The sequence below is a fragment of the Meriones unguiculatus genome, chromosome 2 (assembly GCF_030254825.1).
Source record: "Meriones unguiculatus strain TT.TT164.6M chromosome 2, Bangor_MerUng_6.1, whole genome shotgun sequence".
Taxonomy (NCBI): domain Eukaryota; kingdom Metazoa; phylum Chordata; class Mammalia; order Rodentia; family Muridae; genus Meriones; species Meriones unguiculatus.
Genome location: NC_083350.1, coordinates 137974369 through 137990370, shown reverse-complemented (window position 1 = coordinate 137990370; position 16002 = coordinate 137974369). Strand labels below are relative to the sequence as shown.

Below are 16002 nucleotides of genomic sequence, written 5' to 3'. Positions count from 1 at the left end.
TTCTGGCAATTAATATATCATCAGAAGACTGGCTTGAAATGAGGCCAACTTTATCCGGTATCACAATAGCTTGAAGACTAGAATTGTTTTCTCCAGAACAGATGCTGACAATGGCTCACCTGACAAGCAAGTGCATGTCTCCTTCCCACACACTGTATGCAGCCTTAACATCCCTGATTCTTTAAAAAATAAACTGCATCAAACGGGAGCCATCTCACCCATGACCATAACTGCCTAGGAAGTCTCAAGACTTCAACCAACAAACCAACCAATGGAGTCAGTATGAGTGAGAATAAGAATAGAGTGTGTGGCCTCCTCAGAAAGGTGATGTGACCTCTGTTTTGGAGAGGGCAGTGTGTCTAGTCAAGGGAGTAACCTTGGCTATTTGGAGACTTCATCCTTTGCCCTCATAGCTGTTTAGTGAATTCAAGATAAAGAAATCCTGATTTATATATATTGTGTCTACTTGGGTTGTATATGAGGATTGACAGCCAATAATCTGTCATGTGGGGTGTGGAGTACTGTATAGCCTGATGTGGTTTCTTGTGTACTTGGGACTGAGTTAGGACCTTTCCTTTAATAGTCGATCAATAAGTAGACTAGAGAAAACATAAATAAAATGCAGTTTCAACCTGATAAAGGAATCCAGAAGAGAATACCTTTTGGGAAGACAGAGAGATGGTGGCGCCCATAGGACATACTCTGTTAGGAGTGGCTAGAGGCTGGCAGCGGCTTGACAGGCTCTGGGCAGGTAGCCCATGTTCTCACTGCTGGTCCCTTGAGGTTGTGCCCTGAAGCAGGCGGTCTCCATGGCACTTGTTGGGTGCCTTGCATCTGTAGTGGCCATTGCTGATCACCAAGCTGCTCCCCTCATTGCAGGAAGACATGGCTGGTCTACTACAGCAGGTAGAGATAAAGAGAAGCCTGTATTCAGACCATGAGCTTCGTGCTCTGGATAAAGCTCAGAGACTGGCAAAGAAGAATGCCGACCTTTATGATGATGAACAAAATGAGCAGGACGTTACGCTTGCGCAAGATTTAGAAGATATGTGGCAGCAGGCATTCCTACAGTTCAAACTTGCAGCTTGAGTAATGGAAGCAGATTTAAAAAAAAGAATGATAGAACCTCCTTGCATCATAAGCTAGACAGGAATCTTGATCTCTTAGTCAGAGAGAAGCTTGGAGACCAAGATTTTTAGACGCTCCCTCAAGGAGAGTGGCAGCCTGGGGAGCCCCTTTGAGGGACAGCTGAGCGAGTCCTGGCCACACTCACAGACAACATGGAAGCCAAGTTTCTAGGGAATGCATGTGTGGACATTACAAGTTCAAGCTTCCCAAGGTAATTCAGACAGAGAGTGACCTTGGGATCAAAGTCTTCTTCCAAACTCTGCTGCTCACTGGAGACTTTGTGCAGGCCAGGAAGAAGAACTGCCATGTGTGGGTCAGTAAGAAAGAGTTGGGTAATTAGCTGCAGCCCGAGTACCCGGCTCAGGTCCAACGATTTCTCCTGGACCTCTGATGGCCTCAGGTCAGGCAGTTTCTCCCTGACCTCTGATGGCCTCAGCTGCCTGTGGATGATGTGCACATAAGTCAAGTATTAAGACCTCAGGAACAATGTTGATGCCCATTTATAGGGACCTCAAGCACCAGAATAAATTCTGAGAATTAAAGATATGTCATTGTGTTGGATTTTGATTTGTCTTTGGAGGACAACTGGCTTTGCCCAGTGAAGTGGGGCCAGGACAGAGTGTTTGTCTATAGCAAGTTAAAGCATTGTGTTACAGTGAATTAACAGACCCACTGGGTCCAGAAGAAAGAAATGAATTGACCTAAATCTTCAGCTCTGGGAAATTTTCTAGGCCCACGAAAAGCCTAGTTATACAGTTACTTAGTTGTTTTCCATGTTATCTTTTCCTTTCCATTTGATAGGAAGGAAATATCTTCTTCATCTCTCCCTACCTTGTGTTTTGAAAGTTTTATATTTAAGAGATTAATCGCTTCTTACCCATTTAGCAATGGTCATTTGAAATAAAGTCTATCTTCTCCCCAGACCAAAAAAGAAAAAGAAAAAAGAAGAAAAGGAAGAACAAAAAGAAATCCAGAAAACTTTAAAAAGGGTTTGGACTAGTAATGCAGAACGAAGTTCAGCATTTTAAACTGCTCGAGGCACACAATTTCGTGCATTCCCGCTGGTGTTTGTTCTCCTACATACGGTAGCTGGGTGTGCAGAGGGGCACCTACTATCTCCAGAAATTCACCCCAAGTGAAACTCTACTCACTGAACGGCAGACCTTCGCTTTCTCACAGTGTCTCACTTTTTTCACCTCTCTAGGAATACTATGAATGGCATCACACTGAACTTGTTTCTCATGACTGGCTTATTTAACCTGGCCGATAACACCTTATCGCGAGCACAGGCGATGTGAAAAGCAATAGCTGTGCAGCAGTTTTCCTGTCCCACTGTGGCCTGTAATTGAGTGGGGAGTAAGGCAAGGTGCCTGTGCTGTTTCTTACGTCTCCCCTGTGAGTAGATTTTTAAGTGGAATGTATACACAACTGAAAATCCCTGGGCTGTGGGCAGAGCTGGGTCTAGGAACCCTAAAAAGCATTATGAAAAGTTTTTCTTCATCCCCCAGCTCTGATTATTTTTTCTCGGTTAAGCTCAACCAGAATGTCCTTGAGGGTGGTAAAGAGTAATCAATGACTCTGACATCACAACACACACTGAAACAGAGACAGAGACAGAGAGCCATAAGCTAGCGAATCCAATAGAGAAAATATTTTTCCAACAGTTACCGCATGAATGCGTGTGACACACACTGGGCCGGCTGGTGCCATTGTCCTATTTCTCAATCCATCCCTAAGTGCAGAGAGGTGGGATGTGATGGCGGCGGCTATGTGTCCCAGGCTCGCCACAGTTCTCATGCGTGAGGTTAGTACCACGTGCTTCAGGAAGACTCAGGGTGGGGCTTAGGGAAATGACACTGGGGAAATGAGAAATAGAGTATAGGAAGGTGAGAAACAAAATGTTGCCGAACATGGGATCCTTTTTCTTGAGATCACTACACAGGTATAGCCCTAAGCGACCTAGTCCCTGAGTCATTTCACTTCATAACCATAATCTTGTGCTGAGATTCTTAATGGACTCCACTGAAGTTATTTGCAAGTAAGAACAACAGACGTATTATATCATTGACAAGCCCTTAAAACCTCCATGTTGACAGCAACAGAAAATAAATGTCTTCCTAATGACACCATTCTGGACAAGGCTTGCTGCGCCTGTACTCTGAGCATGCTGGAGGCAGAGGCAGGAGGAGCAAGCGTTTAAGTGTTTAGTGTCTTCCTTGGCAACATACCAAGTTTAAGGCCAGCTTGCTTGGACTATGTGAGACCCAATTTCAAATACAAACAAGAAAAAACAGGGGTTGGAGAGGTGGCTTGGCTTGGTGGTTAAGAGCCCTTGCTGCCCTTGCAGAGGATCAGAGTTCAGTTCCCAGCACCCAAGATAGGCAGCTCATACCTGCCTGTAACTTCCGGTCCAGCAGATCCAGGGCTTCCTCTTGTCCCTAGGAGCGCCTGCATGTATGCATGTACACACACACACACACACACACACACACACACACACACACACCACAGACCAAACAAACAAGAAAAACACATTATCCTGCACCTCTTTAGCAATGTGTGCTGTAGCAGTGCCATTACTAGGGCAACTCACACAATGACCTCAGCCACCATTCTTCTTGTCATTAGTTGTCAAAACATCATACCTGACTCCCAGCCCCCTGTGGCTCTACTCGTCACTCACCTTGCTGAGCTGAAACTCACAGTAAAAAATGTGCTAACAGCACACCTGGGCGGCATGTGCTGCTTTGGTGTCACAGACATTAGCAGAGGACAGGGCTTCTCGGAGAAGGAACACTAGCAAGTTTTCCCAGCCGTCAGCGTGAAAAGCAGCAGAAGGTAATGGCTCAGCCCCCAGCAGTGTTTTCTGGAGCGACGGCGTTGTGATGGTTTAGTCAGAGCTGTCACTAAGTGGTGGGTTAGCAAGCCTTATCCTCCATCGCAGAAACATATGCTTGCCTATGTCAGCGAAGTTGCATTTGCTTTCAAGCAAAGGAAAATTCATCAGACTGGTTCAAAAATAGAAGGTATTGATTGGCTTTTATAGCGTGTCTGCTTTAGGTTCTGTTAAAAGACAGGAACAAACAGGGCTGGGAAGAAGGGCTCAGTGGATAAAACATTCACTGTGCAAGTATGAGGAACGAAGTTAGAATACCCAGAGTCCGAGCGAGAGGTGGGTGTGGTGGTGTGGGCGCACCTGTAATCTGTTGTTCCTCTAGGGAGAGGGGAGGTGGAGAAAAGAGAACCCTTTAAACCCAATAGGCCAGCTATCCTGGTGTACGCAGCAGAGAACAACCTGTAGACTTTGGCTTGAGCGAGGCAGGGAGCCAAGGTCTGAGGCTGTCCCTTGATCGCCAGATGCATGTCACGGATAGGCAGCGAGACAGAGGTGTATGTATGCGCGCTCGCGTCTGAACATGCAGGGTGAGGTTTGGGCTTGGATTTGGTGGCCTCATACAGAATTTAAATGCTGTTTTTTTGTGGTGTCAGAATGGCTGCAGTGCGCCCAGATGTCATCGACCACCTGAGAGTGTGCTTTCCTTTCCTAGAAGCCCCAGCAATGCTTTCTGTCCTCTCTAAAGTCCTGATCAAAAGCTTTCACCAGATGTTTGGCTTACCCTCGTGATTGTATTTGAAGTTAGCTTTCCTCCAGGTAGGTGAAAAGGGGCTGAATGACAGGGTTGGTACCAAGGAATGGGAACTGGATATGAGGAAGGCAGCCCGGAACAAAGCCACCGGAGGGAGAGGCTTGTGTTGTGCCTTCTCTCCCTTCTGTTTCTCTCTCTCCTCCTCCAGGAAATACTGTATTTCAGGTAGATGTATTTGTCTTCAGGAGGAGGCTGGGGACAACAGAAAGAAAGCTGGATTTATAATGCATTTTCTTTGATTATTATTGTGGTGTGCTTGGGGGATGTGTGTGTGTGTGACAATTTTGTGGAGTCAGTTCTCTCCTTCTACCTTTATATTGTTTCCGGGGACTGAACTCAGGTTGTCAAACTTTATGACAAATCTTACCCACTGAGCCATCTTGCCACCCCTGGGATTTAGTGTTTGAATCATGGCTCTGTTGAATTCCGTGAGTGTGAGTTAGTCACCTATCCACATGTGAGACATAGTCTCTGTCACTGGATGGGGAAGAAAAGTAGTTTCTTCTATATCTGTTTCTCAAAGTTATTATGATCAAAGAAAGGGCCACAAATAAACAGCACTTTTGTGTCGATAATGCAAAGTTAAGTGAACGCTACGTTTTCACCCTTTGCATCTTTAATAATGACTGGAGAGTTCAGAACAATTACTCAGAACAGCAGCTTTGTTTTGGAAAGAATTATATTCTCAAAATCCAGTTGCAGAGAAAAGCAGCACAGGGGATTTTAGACGCAGGGTGCTGAGCATGCAGACGAGGACTTTGGAATAGCTGGAGAATGTCCAGATGGATGCCTCTGTCATCGAAGGAGTTATTTTTAGAAAAAAAAAAAAAATCCGTATCCCTGGACACCGTCATATGCCGAGAGACTACGTTCTGCAGCAGAAAGCCCTGTGCTGATTGTCTTCCTTCCAAGTCCAGAGGGGAAAAACAGGCCTGTGGGAAAGGAGCCTCATAGATTTGCCACGTAACCCTGAGGTAATTCAGGGTTCTCATGTGACAAGAGAGGCAAGGATGCTGAGCTCACAACACTGGGGGATGATTACGTAAGTTAGGCTTCATAGGCTGGCAGAGTCCAGTCATGCCAGACACGCTGTGTCTGCTTCCTAAACTGCAAGCCCCCGGCTGCCTGCAGCAACTCGTCAGTTTACAGTTCAAGCCACAGCAACGGGACAGGATCATTGCTCTAATTGCCTAAGCCTCAGAAGCAGTTTTTGGAGTATGTGTGCACATGCATATTTGTGTGTGTGTGTGTGTGTGTGTGCATGTGCAAGAGTGTGTATGTGTGAGTACATGTGTGTACATGTGTATTTAAATGTACTTATTTTATGTGTGAGTGTGTGTGTGTGTAAGAGTGAGTATGTGTGAGTGTGTGTGTCTGTGTCCCCTAAAAGTCACAGGTGCTGTCCACCTTGTTTTGTTTTTTTTTTATCCAGGGTTTCTCCCTGGCCTGGAATTCATCGGTTCAGCTAAGCTGGCAGGTCAAGGAGTGGCCAGGGTCCTTCTGTCCAGCTTCCGTGGCATTGCAATTATGAGCATGAGCCACCAGAGCTGGAAATGTGTGTGTGTGTGTGTGTGTGTGTGTGTGTGTGTGTGTGTATGTGTATGTTTATGTCAGTTTTAGGAGTTGAACTCAAGTCCTCATGATTGCAAGGCAAACATTTTACCAACTGGGCTATCAGTCTGGCCTGTGTAATGATTAGCCTATAATCCTAGAGAAATAAATGATATACAGAAAGTATTATACATACAGTAATTTCCCGGCCTCTTAAAGTAACTTTTCATGTTTGGTTCTATGCTGTCAAACTGATTTCTCTATCACCATAATGATTTAGTTATAACATACAATCAAGTAGTCATTTATTTATCAGTCTATCATTTATAGAAACAATTATAGGGTTTTAAAGAATGTAACTAGCCTTCATTTTGAAAACTGAATAAAATTTAATGATTCTTAGAAATGTAGAGAATCAATTTTAATCTTTCAATTCTGAGCATCTTCACAGTGCATATATCCATGAGTAAATAGTCCATTGTTGGTAGCTGTAACAATGATCCTTATGATATATAGCCAGTGTCTTTGAGTCAACAAAAATACACTGAGTGACACACACAACCATTTAATAGTAAGCGATCTTGTTCAACTAAAGTTCTTTTGGATCTGCGTTTATGCAAAAATATTTTATCATGAGGCATTTAAATGTTTTTGCTTATTTTATGATTATTGGGTATGTTGTGGATGATGTGTATGTATGTGTGTGTGTTGGCTGGTTTTATGTCAACTTGAAATAAGCTAGTTGGGAAGATAGACTCTCAACTGAGAAAATGTCTCCATTAGATTACCTATAAGCACATCTGTAGGACATTTTCTTGATTGATGTTGGTGTGAGAAATGCCAGCCCGTTGGCGGTGGTGTCATTCCTAGGTCCTTGGTCCTGGATGGTACAAGCAAGCAAACAGCAAGCAATGGAGAACAAGCCAGTAAGCAGCATTTGTCCACGGCTTCTGTTTCAGCTCCTGCCTCCTGGTTCCTGGCTTGCTTGGGTTCCTGCCCTGACTTCCCTCAGTGATGGAAGTGTAAGTGAAACAAACCTTTTTTCCCCCAAGTTGCTTTTATTCTTGGTATTTATCACAGCAATAGAAACCTAGCTAATGTGCCCCCATGCATGTGTGGAGGCCAGGAGACAGTTCTGAGGGTTTTCTTTTCTCCTTTCACCATGGCATCTGAAGGTTGGACCCTGAAGGTTGGCAAGTGTTTTCATCTTGCCGGCCCATCATCAGGCATTTCTATAGGTCGAACTTTGAAACTTTGTAGAAAATCTCAACCCAATTAGGGACTCTAAATAGACTTTGTGACCAATTAGAAACCATAGTTAGTATGCAAACCAATTGAAATCTACAGCTGCCTACAAATACTTGTTAACATTGGAAATTATCACACTGTGGTGTCATTAGTCCAGATACACTGCATTATACTACTTAGGCAGGTATGAGTGCTGAGAACTGGAATGCAAACAGGTCTGTTTTAAGCAAACTTTTTACCTTTTATGTTTGTTTGTTTTGTTTTTCAAGACAGGGTTTCTCTCTGTAACCTCAGCTATCCTGTCCTGCACTCACTTTGTAGACCAGGCTGGCCTCGAACGCACAGAGATCCACCTACCTCTGCCTCCCAGAGTGCTGGGATTACAGGTGCGTGCCCCTGTACCTGGCTCAATTAATTGGCGTTCTTCTCCTATAAACAAATAATACTCAAATATTGTCTTTACTTTGGGTATAAATGGATGGTGTTAACTATAGGCACCAACCATTGCCTATTTATATGTGTGTGTAGCAATGCTTATGAACTGATTTAAACCTCATAAATAATCCTTCAATCAATATTTGTACATTTGTTGACATATGCTTACATCTTCTAATGGACAGTTTTAAAAATTTTAACTGTTAGTTATAAAAAATACTTAGTATATCCAAAAAGCTTTAACATACTCTATCAATAATTACCAAGATAAGTAAACACTGCTGGATCTGTAAATAGCCGTCAGCAAAGATGGCAGATGTGTGGTTCCGGAAAGTCATCTTCAGATGTTAATTGGCTGTGGACTTTGGTCAGGCTTTTGTTCAGTCAGGCTACAATAGTATGATGAAAACTGCCCAAGGAGAAAATGAAGCAGCATCAAGTTCAGCCAATTATATTGCCGCCTCAAATATGCTGCAGAAAGGATTTAAGGAGATGGTTGACAGGCTGCAGGCAGCAGAGATCAGACACCTTGAGGAATACATTCAGATCTAAGCAGTGACTGAAGTCAAAAGATGCCTGAGCTGTGTCAATCAGTAAACCTGACACAACTGTGAGGTAAGAAAGACATGCTGAGACCCTTCCGTGACACCACATCTCCATGAAAAGACATATGGTCTTTTATGAAAACAGAAAGAAAAAGAAAGATAGGCTTGACTGTTGTCAGGGCAGTAAGTTCTGTAAATGGAAATATATTTGGTGTTGCAGTAGATTCAAGAAATCACTTACTATTTATACTGCTGTCTGTGTGTTTCTTTCAGAGGGCTATCAGGCCCTGGAATGTTAATTGGAGGGCTCCCGTTATAGAAAGGCATCTTTTAGGGAAGGTAGAGGCAAAAGCAGGCTGTGGTTGACAAAATGACAGCTTAAAAAGCCACCAAGCTCAAGTCATCTTGAAGCAGGAAGGCTTGTTCACAGGCATTCAGAGGTGAGGCTGTGACTCCACAGCTCGCTGACACACACTGAGCTCTTCTCTCTTCTCCGCACGGTGCTTTCATGCTGGTTTTGAAGGGTGGACCCAGAATGAAAACTTCTACACATTAGTAAGAAAACAATATTCAGGTATTCACCCGTCCCCCAGAGTTCTTGTCTGTTCCTCCCTCCCACCGCAGGCAGGCAATGAGTATTGCTTCCTGGGACTTCCTCCCTGAAGAAACTGGAGTCACTTTTTCAGAAGTCATGTGGAAATGTCGGATGATCTCCTATGGCCAATCTGGATCATTCAAGCAATGGAGATGCTGGGAGGTGGTGGTGGGAGAGGGGAGGGGCCCTTTAAACAGAGCAAGCCTGCCTGTGGGCTAGAAGTACAGACAGCTTCTGTACTCTGTGTAGAAGGTGAATACCTGAAGAAAAGTGAACTCCGCTGAGACAGGAGGGAAAGCAGATGGCTGCCGAAGACAATCTGGGACCTTTCTTTCCGGCTGTGTGAGGCTGGCATGCTAGCAAAGCATGCTCACCTTTAATTTCCTTATAAAACCCAAGAATTTCTCTGTGAGTAATGGACTTTAGTATCCACTCCCCCCCTCCCACTTAATATCAATACTTTTTTTTTTTAACTTTTGGTTGAAAAGCACCAATTAAAGTCCACATTAGTTTGTGTTGCCTTTAGGGCTTTGGGTAGAAGTTTCCTCAAAAGATAATTTCACAGATTTGTGAGTTCTTCTTCTTCTTCTTCTTCTTCTTCTTCTTCTTCTTCTTCTTCTTCTTCTTCTTCTTCTTCTTCTTTTCAAGTATATTTCCTACTTGGAATTTAAATGTACTTATTGGAGTTGTACTTATTGGCATTTTAGAGGAGATGATCTCAGGTTTGGAGACCATCTGTCAATGCTGGTAGAACAGAAAGACAGAAGGAACCTGGCCCTTTATGACTGAGAGATTGTAGGTCCAACCCTGGGCTTCCTATGTGGAGCCTTGTTTTATGTGAGGAAAATGATTCAGCTAAACTCTTACTTCAGGTAAATTTTACTAACAGCCATCTCTAGTCTAGTCACCAGCATATAACTGGGTAGTAAAGCTGACATCTCCACACAAGCCATGGCACTCAGCACATGGCCTCAACAAGCTTACATCTGCTCATGCAACAGGTTATTTTCTTCTGATGAAGAACTGTAATGAAATTAAATTGTCATCCAATAACGTGTCATGATTTTTGTTCGCAGATGTACAGTTGAAAAATGAGAGCATGCAGGGCAGATTATCTACAAAAAAAAAAGTGCGATAATTTCTTCTCCATATTGCTTAGCTCTGCCACAGTATGTTCTGAATCATTTCATAGTTCCGCACAAAAATTGTAAGAAGTATGTCATTATGGGATGGAATGCTGAGGTATGATTGTAAAGTTGAACAGTTCTTTTAATGTATTCTTCATATTAAATTGGATGTGTGTGTATGTGAGTGTCTGTGTTTTTGTTTCACAGATTGACCTGGAACTATTTCAGGGCATGGCCAATTAGTCGGAAATAATGAAGCAATCTGAAGGACAACCCTCGCATTTCCTTTACACGGAGTACAGATTTTAGAACAATATCCGTGTACGCATACATACAGGGGTCTCTGTTCTTGATGCCGAAATATGTTTGTGGGGTATACAAGGGAGCAGGTCTTGTAATCAGTACCAGTTTCTAACATTAGGTGTGTGTGGGGGGGGGTTGAACATTCGTCTAGAAAGTGGGCTGGAAAGGGGTGGGGAGACCTGTATTTTGACTATTAGAGATTGAAGTGTTGGTGAGCTGTCAGCAGATGGAGACAGGCCACTCTCCTCTGACTGACAGGCTCCAGAGACGGCTCAGCATGCTGGTGTGGGAGTAGCAACAGGGATGCAGGTGCTGTCTGCCCCCACGTCCTGATGGAGCAAATGGCGTGGATCCACGTAGGCACTTGGGGGAAGGTGTCTGGAAGCCTGTGGTACAACAGCTGTTCCTGGCCCTGCTTTCCCAGCAGCCACTGTCGGACTGGTTGCCAAGAGCATCTCTCCACAAGCACAGCAATTCTGGGGACATTCTTTAAGAATAATGTTTAAGCCCGGGCTGCTTTCCATTGCCTAGCCGCATGATGTCAGGACATTTCTGCTCCATGTGGCTCTTCCATTTGTTCTGGGTTTTGTTCGCTTGTTTGTTGTTTTTGTCTTCTTCCTAAGACAGTGTAATAGTGACACAGGATAGTGACAGTTAGGAAAATCTGGAACTTAGTTCCAGATTCTGAAAACCTCAGTTCTTTAAAAAAAAAAAAAGAAAGAAAGAAATCTGTCTTTTGACTTTGGGGAAATCAGTACATTATCTCAGCATCAACCTACGAATCTGAAAAATGGCATAAGAAGCCTACCCGGGAATTGCAGTAGATAAGCATTTATGATAAGCAGTGTAATAAAAAAATACATAAATAAACCTCACCCATGGTAGTTTTAAAAATAATTTTTAATTGTCTTAAATTTGGTTAGTAGTTTTAAAAATAACTTTAAAATTTGTTTTCAATTAGTTTAGTTTATAAAGGAATGGTTTTATCATGGTGTCTTCACACATGTGTGTCATTCGTCATTCTTTCTGTTTTTAGGGCTAGGGCAATACTGGAGGATTGAACCATTCACCTATTGAATCAAGAATAAAAAGCAAGTGCTCAACTATTGAGCTGCGACTCAGCCCTGCCCTGTTTCTCTCCCCACATTCTTTTCTGCCCAATTCCTTTTGCCCAGGTAGTAATTCCCCTCCTGTTTCTTGGTTCCACTACCCTGTACTCTCATCACTGATAGCTAAATACGGCCCATGATGTTTGGACGTGGAAGCAGAAAACACTAACCACCGGTAGGAGTCATAGTTTATTTTTCTTTTGTTCTTGAAGGGAAATAAAATAGCAGGTAGGCCTGTGGTAGAGTCCAGTCAGTCTTTCAGGGATTTGAATTTGCTCCCAATCCATAATGGTCTAGAAACGTGTTTTCATGCTTCTCAAATGTTTCTCAAAAGTTTCATGCTTCCCATCCCTCCTTGGCACTCTGAGGTTGAGGTGCCTGATTGGATTTGTCCAGCTTACTCGTCCCTCCAGCAACATCATCACCACCTGCTCGGTCCACGCCTTTGTTTATATTCTATGATTATTTTCTTCCTTCTTCCTCTAGTCAACCGGATTCTTCTTCCCGCAAAGGCAGCTGCTTCCGCTTGTGAAGACGTTTCCACTTCCCTGTTTATGTTTACATACACACTGTATGCTGCTATAGCCAATCTTGATCGTCAACTTGTTAGGGCTTAGCATCACCACGGAAACACATCTCTTGGTGTGTTTATAAGGATGTTTTTAAAGAAAGTTTTATCACACCAGGGAAGACCCCCCCCCCAAAATGAAGGTGGTGGCGCCATGCCTAGACTTAGTTACCAGACCGAATCAAAGGGAGAGAGGGAGGTCTGCTAGCATTCATTTCTCTGTGCATCCTCACTGCAAAAACAACTGACCAACTGCATCACGCCTCTGTCACCATGCTTTCCTCATCATGATGGACCAAACTTTCAGACTGTGAGCCAAAATAAGCCCCAGACTTGAGCTGCTTCTGTTAAGTATTTGATTACAGCAAAGAGGAAAGGAGCTAAGAGATTGTAGTAGTTTGTATGAGAAGTGTTCCCCACAGGCTCATGTGTTTGAACACTTGCTCACTAGTTGGTGGGAAAATTTTGGGAAGTTATAGAACCTACAGAAGTCGGAACCTTGCTAGAGGAAGTGTGTCATGGGACACGGGCTTTGAGGGCTTCCAGCCTCTCCTCACTTTCTGCTCTCTCTCTCCCCTTCCCTCCATCCCTTTCTCTGTCCCTCCCTCCCTGACTTCCTCAGTCCCTCTGCCATCAGGCTTTGTTTTCCATGCCGTGATGGGTTCTGTCCCTCTGGAACTGTAAGCAAAAATAGACTCTTTCTTTCTTTCTTTCTTTCTTTCTTTCTTTCTTTCTTTCTTTCTTTCTTTCTTTCTTTCTTTCTTTCTTAAGTTGTTTTTGGTTTTGGTGTTTTATCAAAACAACAGAAAAGATTTATATGAAGATATGCAACGAGAACACATAATGTTATTGAGTGTGTGCTTTATATGCACAGAAATGGCATTTGAGCAGAAATTCACTGTCTCTTCTTTTGAAGCTCAGACATTTTTGGGCTTAACTGCCAATGTAGCATGCAGATCTAGACACCTGTATGTAATCTTCCTTGTGCATATACTTTATTTTGCTTATACAACGCCCTGGTAGTGATTTCTTTAAGGTTTCCAGGCACATTCTGCCACTGTTCATCATACATCTTTCCTTATGCTCTGTGGTGGGAGTTACTGTGTATTTGCATCCAGAGTGAAGGTGGTATGCTCTACATATCTTCCTCTGTCTATTTTTCTATTTTTTGCCAAGAGGATATGGGTGAAGTGATGTATTTTATCATGGTTTAAGCTTATATAGTTTTTGTTCTTTGAGAATTTCAACATTTACGCAATGAAATATGATCATCTGTACCCACATTTCCCTTCCCATCCCCCCCCCCACCTCTCACCAACATGTCTCCTCCCAGCTTCACATCTTCTGCGTTTTTTGCTTTCTTTTGCTTGATAACCCAAGAAGTCCAGCCGGTGCTCCCCATATGTGAATGGGTGTGGAGCTGTGCCCTGGAGCCTTGGGAACCTACTACAGGGGGAAATTGCAACGAAAAATGGTTCTTCCTCCCTCTGCTGCCACCAACTGCCAATAGCGTCTCAATAAGAGTAGTGCCTGGTAAGCATCTCCTTCATATTTCTGTGCTTTTTGCTGCCTAGATCTTGTGTCAATCTTGGGCAGATACCCACAGCTGTTGCAAAGACCACGGCTATGTCATGTTTGGAAGAGAGCATTTCACACTACCCTCTGTTCTTTGATTCTTCCACTCCTTCTGCTCTCCTTGTTCTCTGAGCTTTGGCTGAGACAGGGAGGGAAGGACTGGTAAAGATGCTTCATTTAGAGCATGGCGCCCTGTCTCTTGGTCTTTGTGTTGTCTGCTGCCTGGTGAATTTTTATTGTTTTAGCTGAATTTCTTTCACTATTGGTGAGGTTGGAACTTTCTTATATGGTTATTAACTGCCTGTGTTTTCTTCATGGTAAATTGGTATCATTATCCAACCATTCTCCTGTTTTTCTGCTGACATTTCTATGTGTTGTGAGATTCTTTGTATATTGCAGATATTAATCTATTATCAGTCATGAACACTATAAATATTTTCTCTCATACATTGGCCAAGTTGCTGGGTTTGTCTTTGGAATTTTAATAATGAAAAGTGTGTTGTGTATAACACAGTTGAATTTAGCAAAATTATCAATTTGGGGTTTTGTTGAAATATAATACAGATATAAAAAAATCTCACAAGTCCTAAGTATACAGGCTGATTTATTAGAAAGTGATTGAACAATCATGTTCACCTCCAGTACAAAAAAACAACACTACAAATACACTTCTTTTGCTCACTTTTCTTTTTAACAAATACTTTACTACGGTTTTATTTGCTGGTTTTGTGTGAGTGTCTAGGCGATGGGGTAAGTGCACCATGATGTGTGTGTGGAGGTCAGAGGATAACTTTTGCAAGTTGGTCCTGTCCTGGTGTGGGGTTTCTGGACTTGAAGTCATGGCATCAGGTTTGGCAACAGGCGTCTTTACCGGCTGGGCCACCTCACCTGCCCCCCTCTTGCCTTCACTTCACTAGCCCTCCTGTCTTTAATGCAATCATACTTTATATATTTGTGCATAACAAATGACCTCAGACTTCAGCTTGGTGCTCTAGTGTCCTTTTATGACCTAGACACAGTTTTCTCTTTCTTTTCTCTTCCCCTCCACCCCTCCCTTCATGTCCCCTCCATCGTTCTCTCCCTTTCCCTCCTCCCCTCCCCTCCTTTGTATCTCTAAGTCAAGTTCACCTTCAAGAGAGAACCATGTCAAAAAGCTTGTTAATATGCTTCTTAAACTATCACTACAACTATACTTATTTTGATTATCTTTTAATTTTGCTTTGGAGACTCTATGTACATTTTATTTTCATTATATTTATTTTATTATATGCTTTATTCTTTCAGTGGCCATCATGGCACATGCCTTTATCACCAGTACTAGGAAGGCAGAGGCAGGCAGATCTCTGTGAGTTTAAGGCCAGTTTGAGCTACATATTGTATTCCAGGCTGGCCAGGGCAACAAAATAAAACACACACTCATATATGTGTATGGTTGCTTTATACTGATATACCCTCGTGTAATTTTTTAAATAGTACATTCTTACACAACACTTTGCCTAACGACTTTGAATTTATGCCAAGTAAAAGACAGTGCTCACTAAGATTCTGGATGTTTTCTGAGAGGCTGTACTCTAACTTAATTTAGCTATTAACCTTGCAAAGTAGGTTCGAATAGAAAGTGTTTACTCTGGGCATTGCATGATATTGATAAAGGCTTCTAACGTGTGTGTGTGCGCGTGTGTGCGCATGTGTGTGCGCATGTGTGTGTGTGTGTGTGTGTATAAGAGTATCTCAATCTAATTTTAAATGTTCATTTATTGCTTAACTTATTCTATATTCATTTACTCCTTTTGTGTCTATGGTGGAGGAGGGGACATGGGTAGGTTAGAGGACAATTTGCAGAAGTTGGTTCTGTCCTTCCGATGACGTGGGTTCTGGGAATCAGCCTCAGCTGTCAGGCTCGGTTGCAGGTGCTTTCACCCACTTGGCCGGTTGCTGGTCCAGAGGACTTCATTTTTGTCACAGAAAAAGTGGCAGTTCATGGCAAATTTTCTAGATACAAAGACCAGGACAATGACAAGTGAGCCCTGTGCATCATCGTAAGAAGCTGCTCACGTGACATCTTGCCCAATGGGAAAGAAGAGAGGAGACACACATCTGTGCATTCAGGCTGTCCAAAAGAAAGTGGAGTCCTCTTCTTTTCTGTAAAGCTCATAAAAGCAATCACAGCA

The 16002-nt window shown here is 43.0% G+C and overlaps 1 pseudogene; it reads left to right on the top strand.

Moving 5' to 3' along the window:
* Positions 1-678: 678 nt before the first annotated feature.
* LOC110545679 (large ribosomal subunit protein mL46-like) lies at positions 679-1519 on the top strand (annotated as a pseudogene).
* The last annotated feature ends 14483 nt before the right edge of the window (positions 1520-16002 follow it).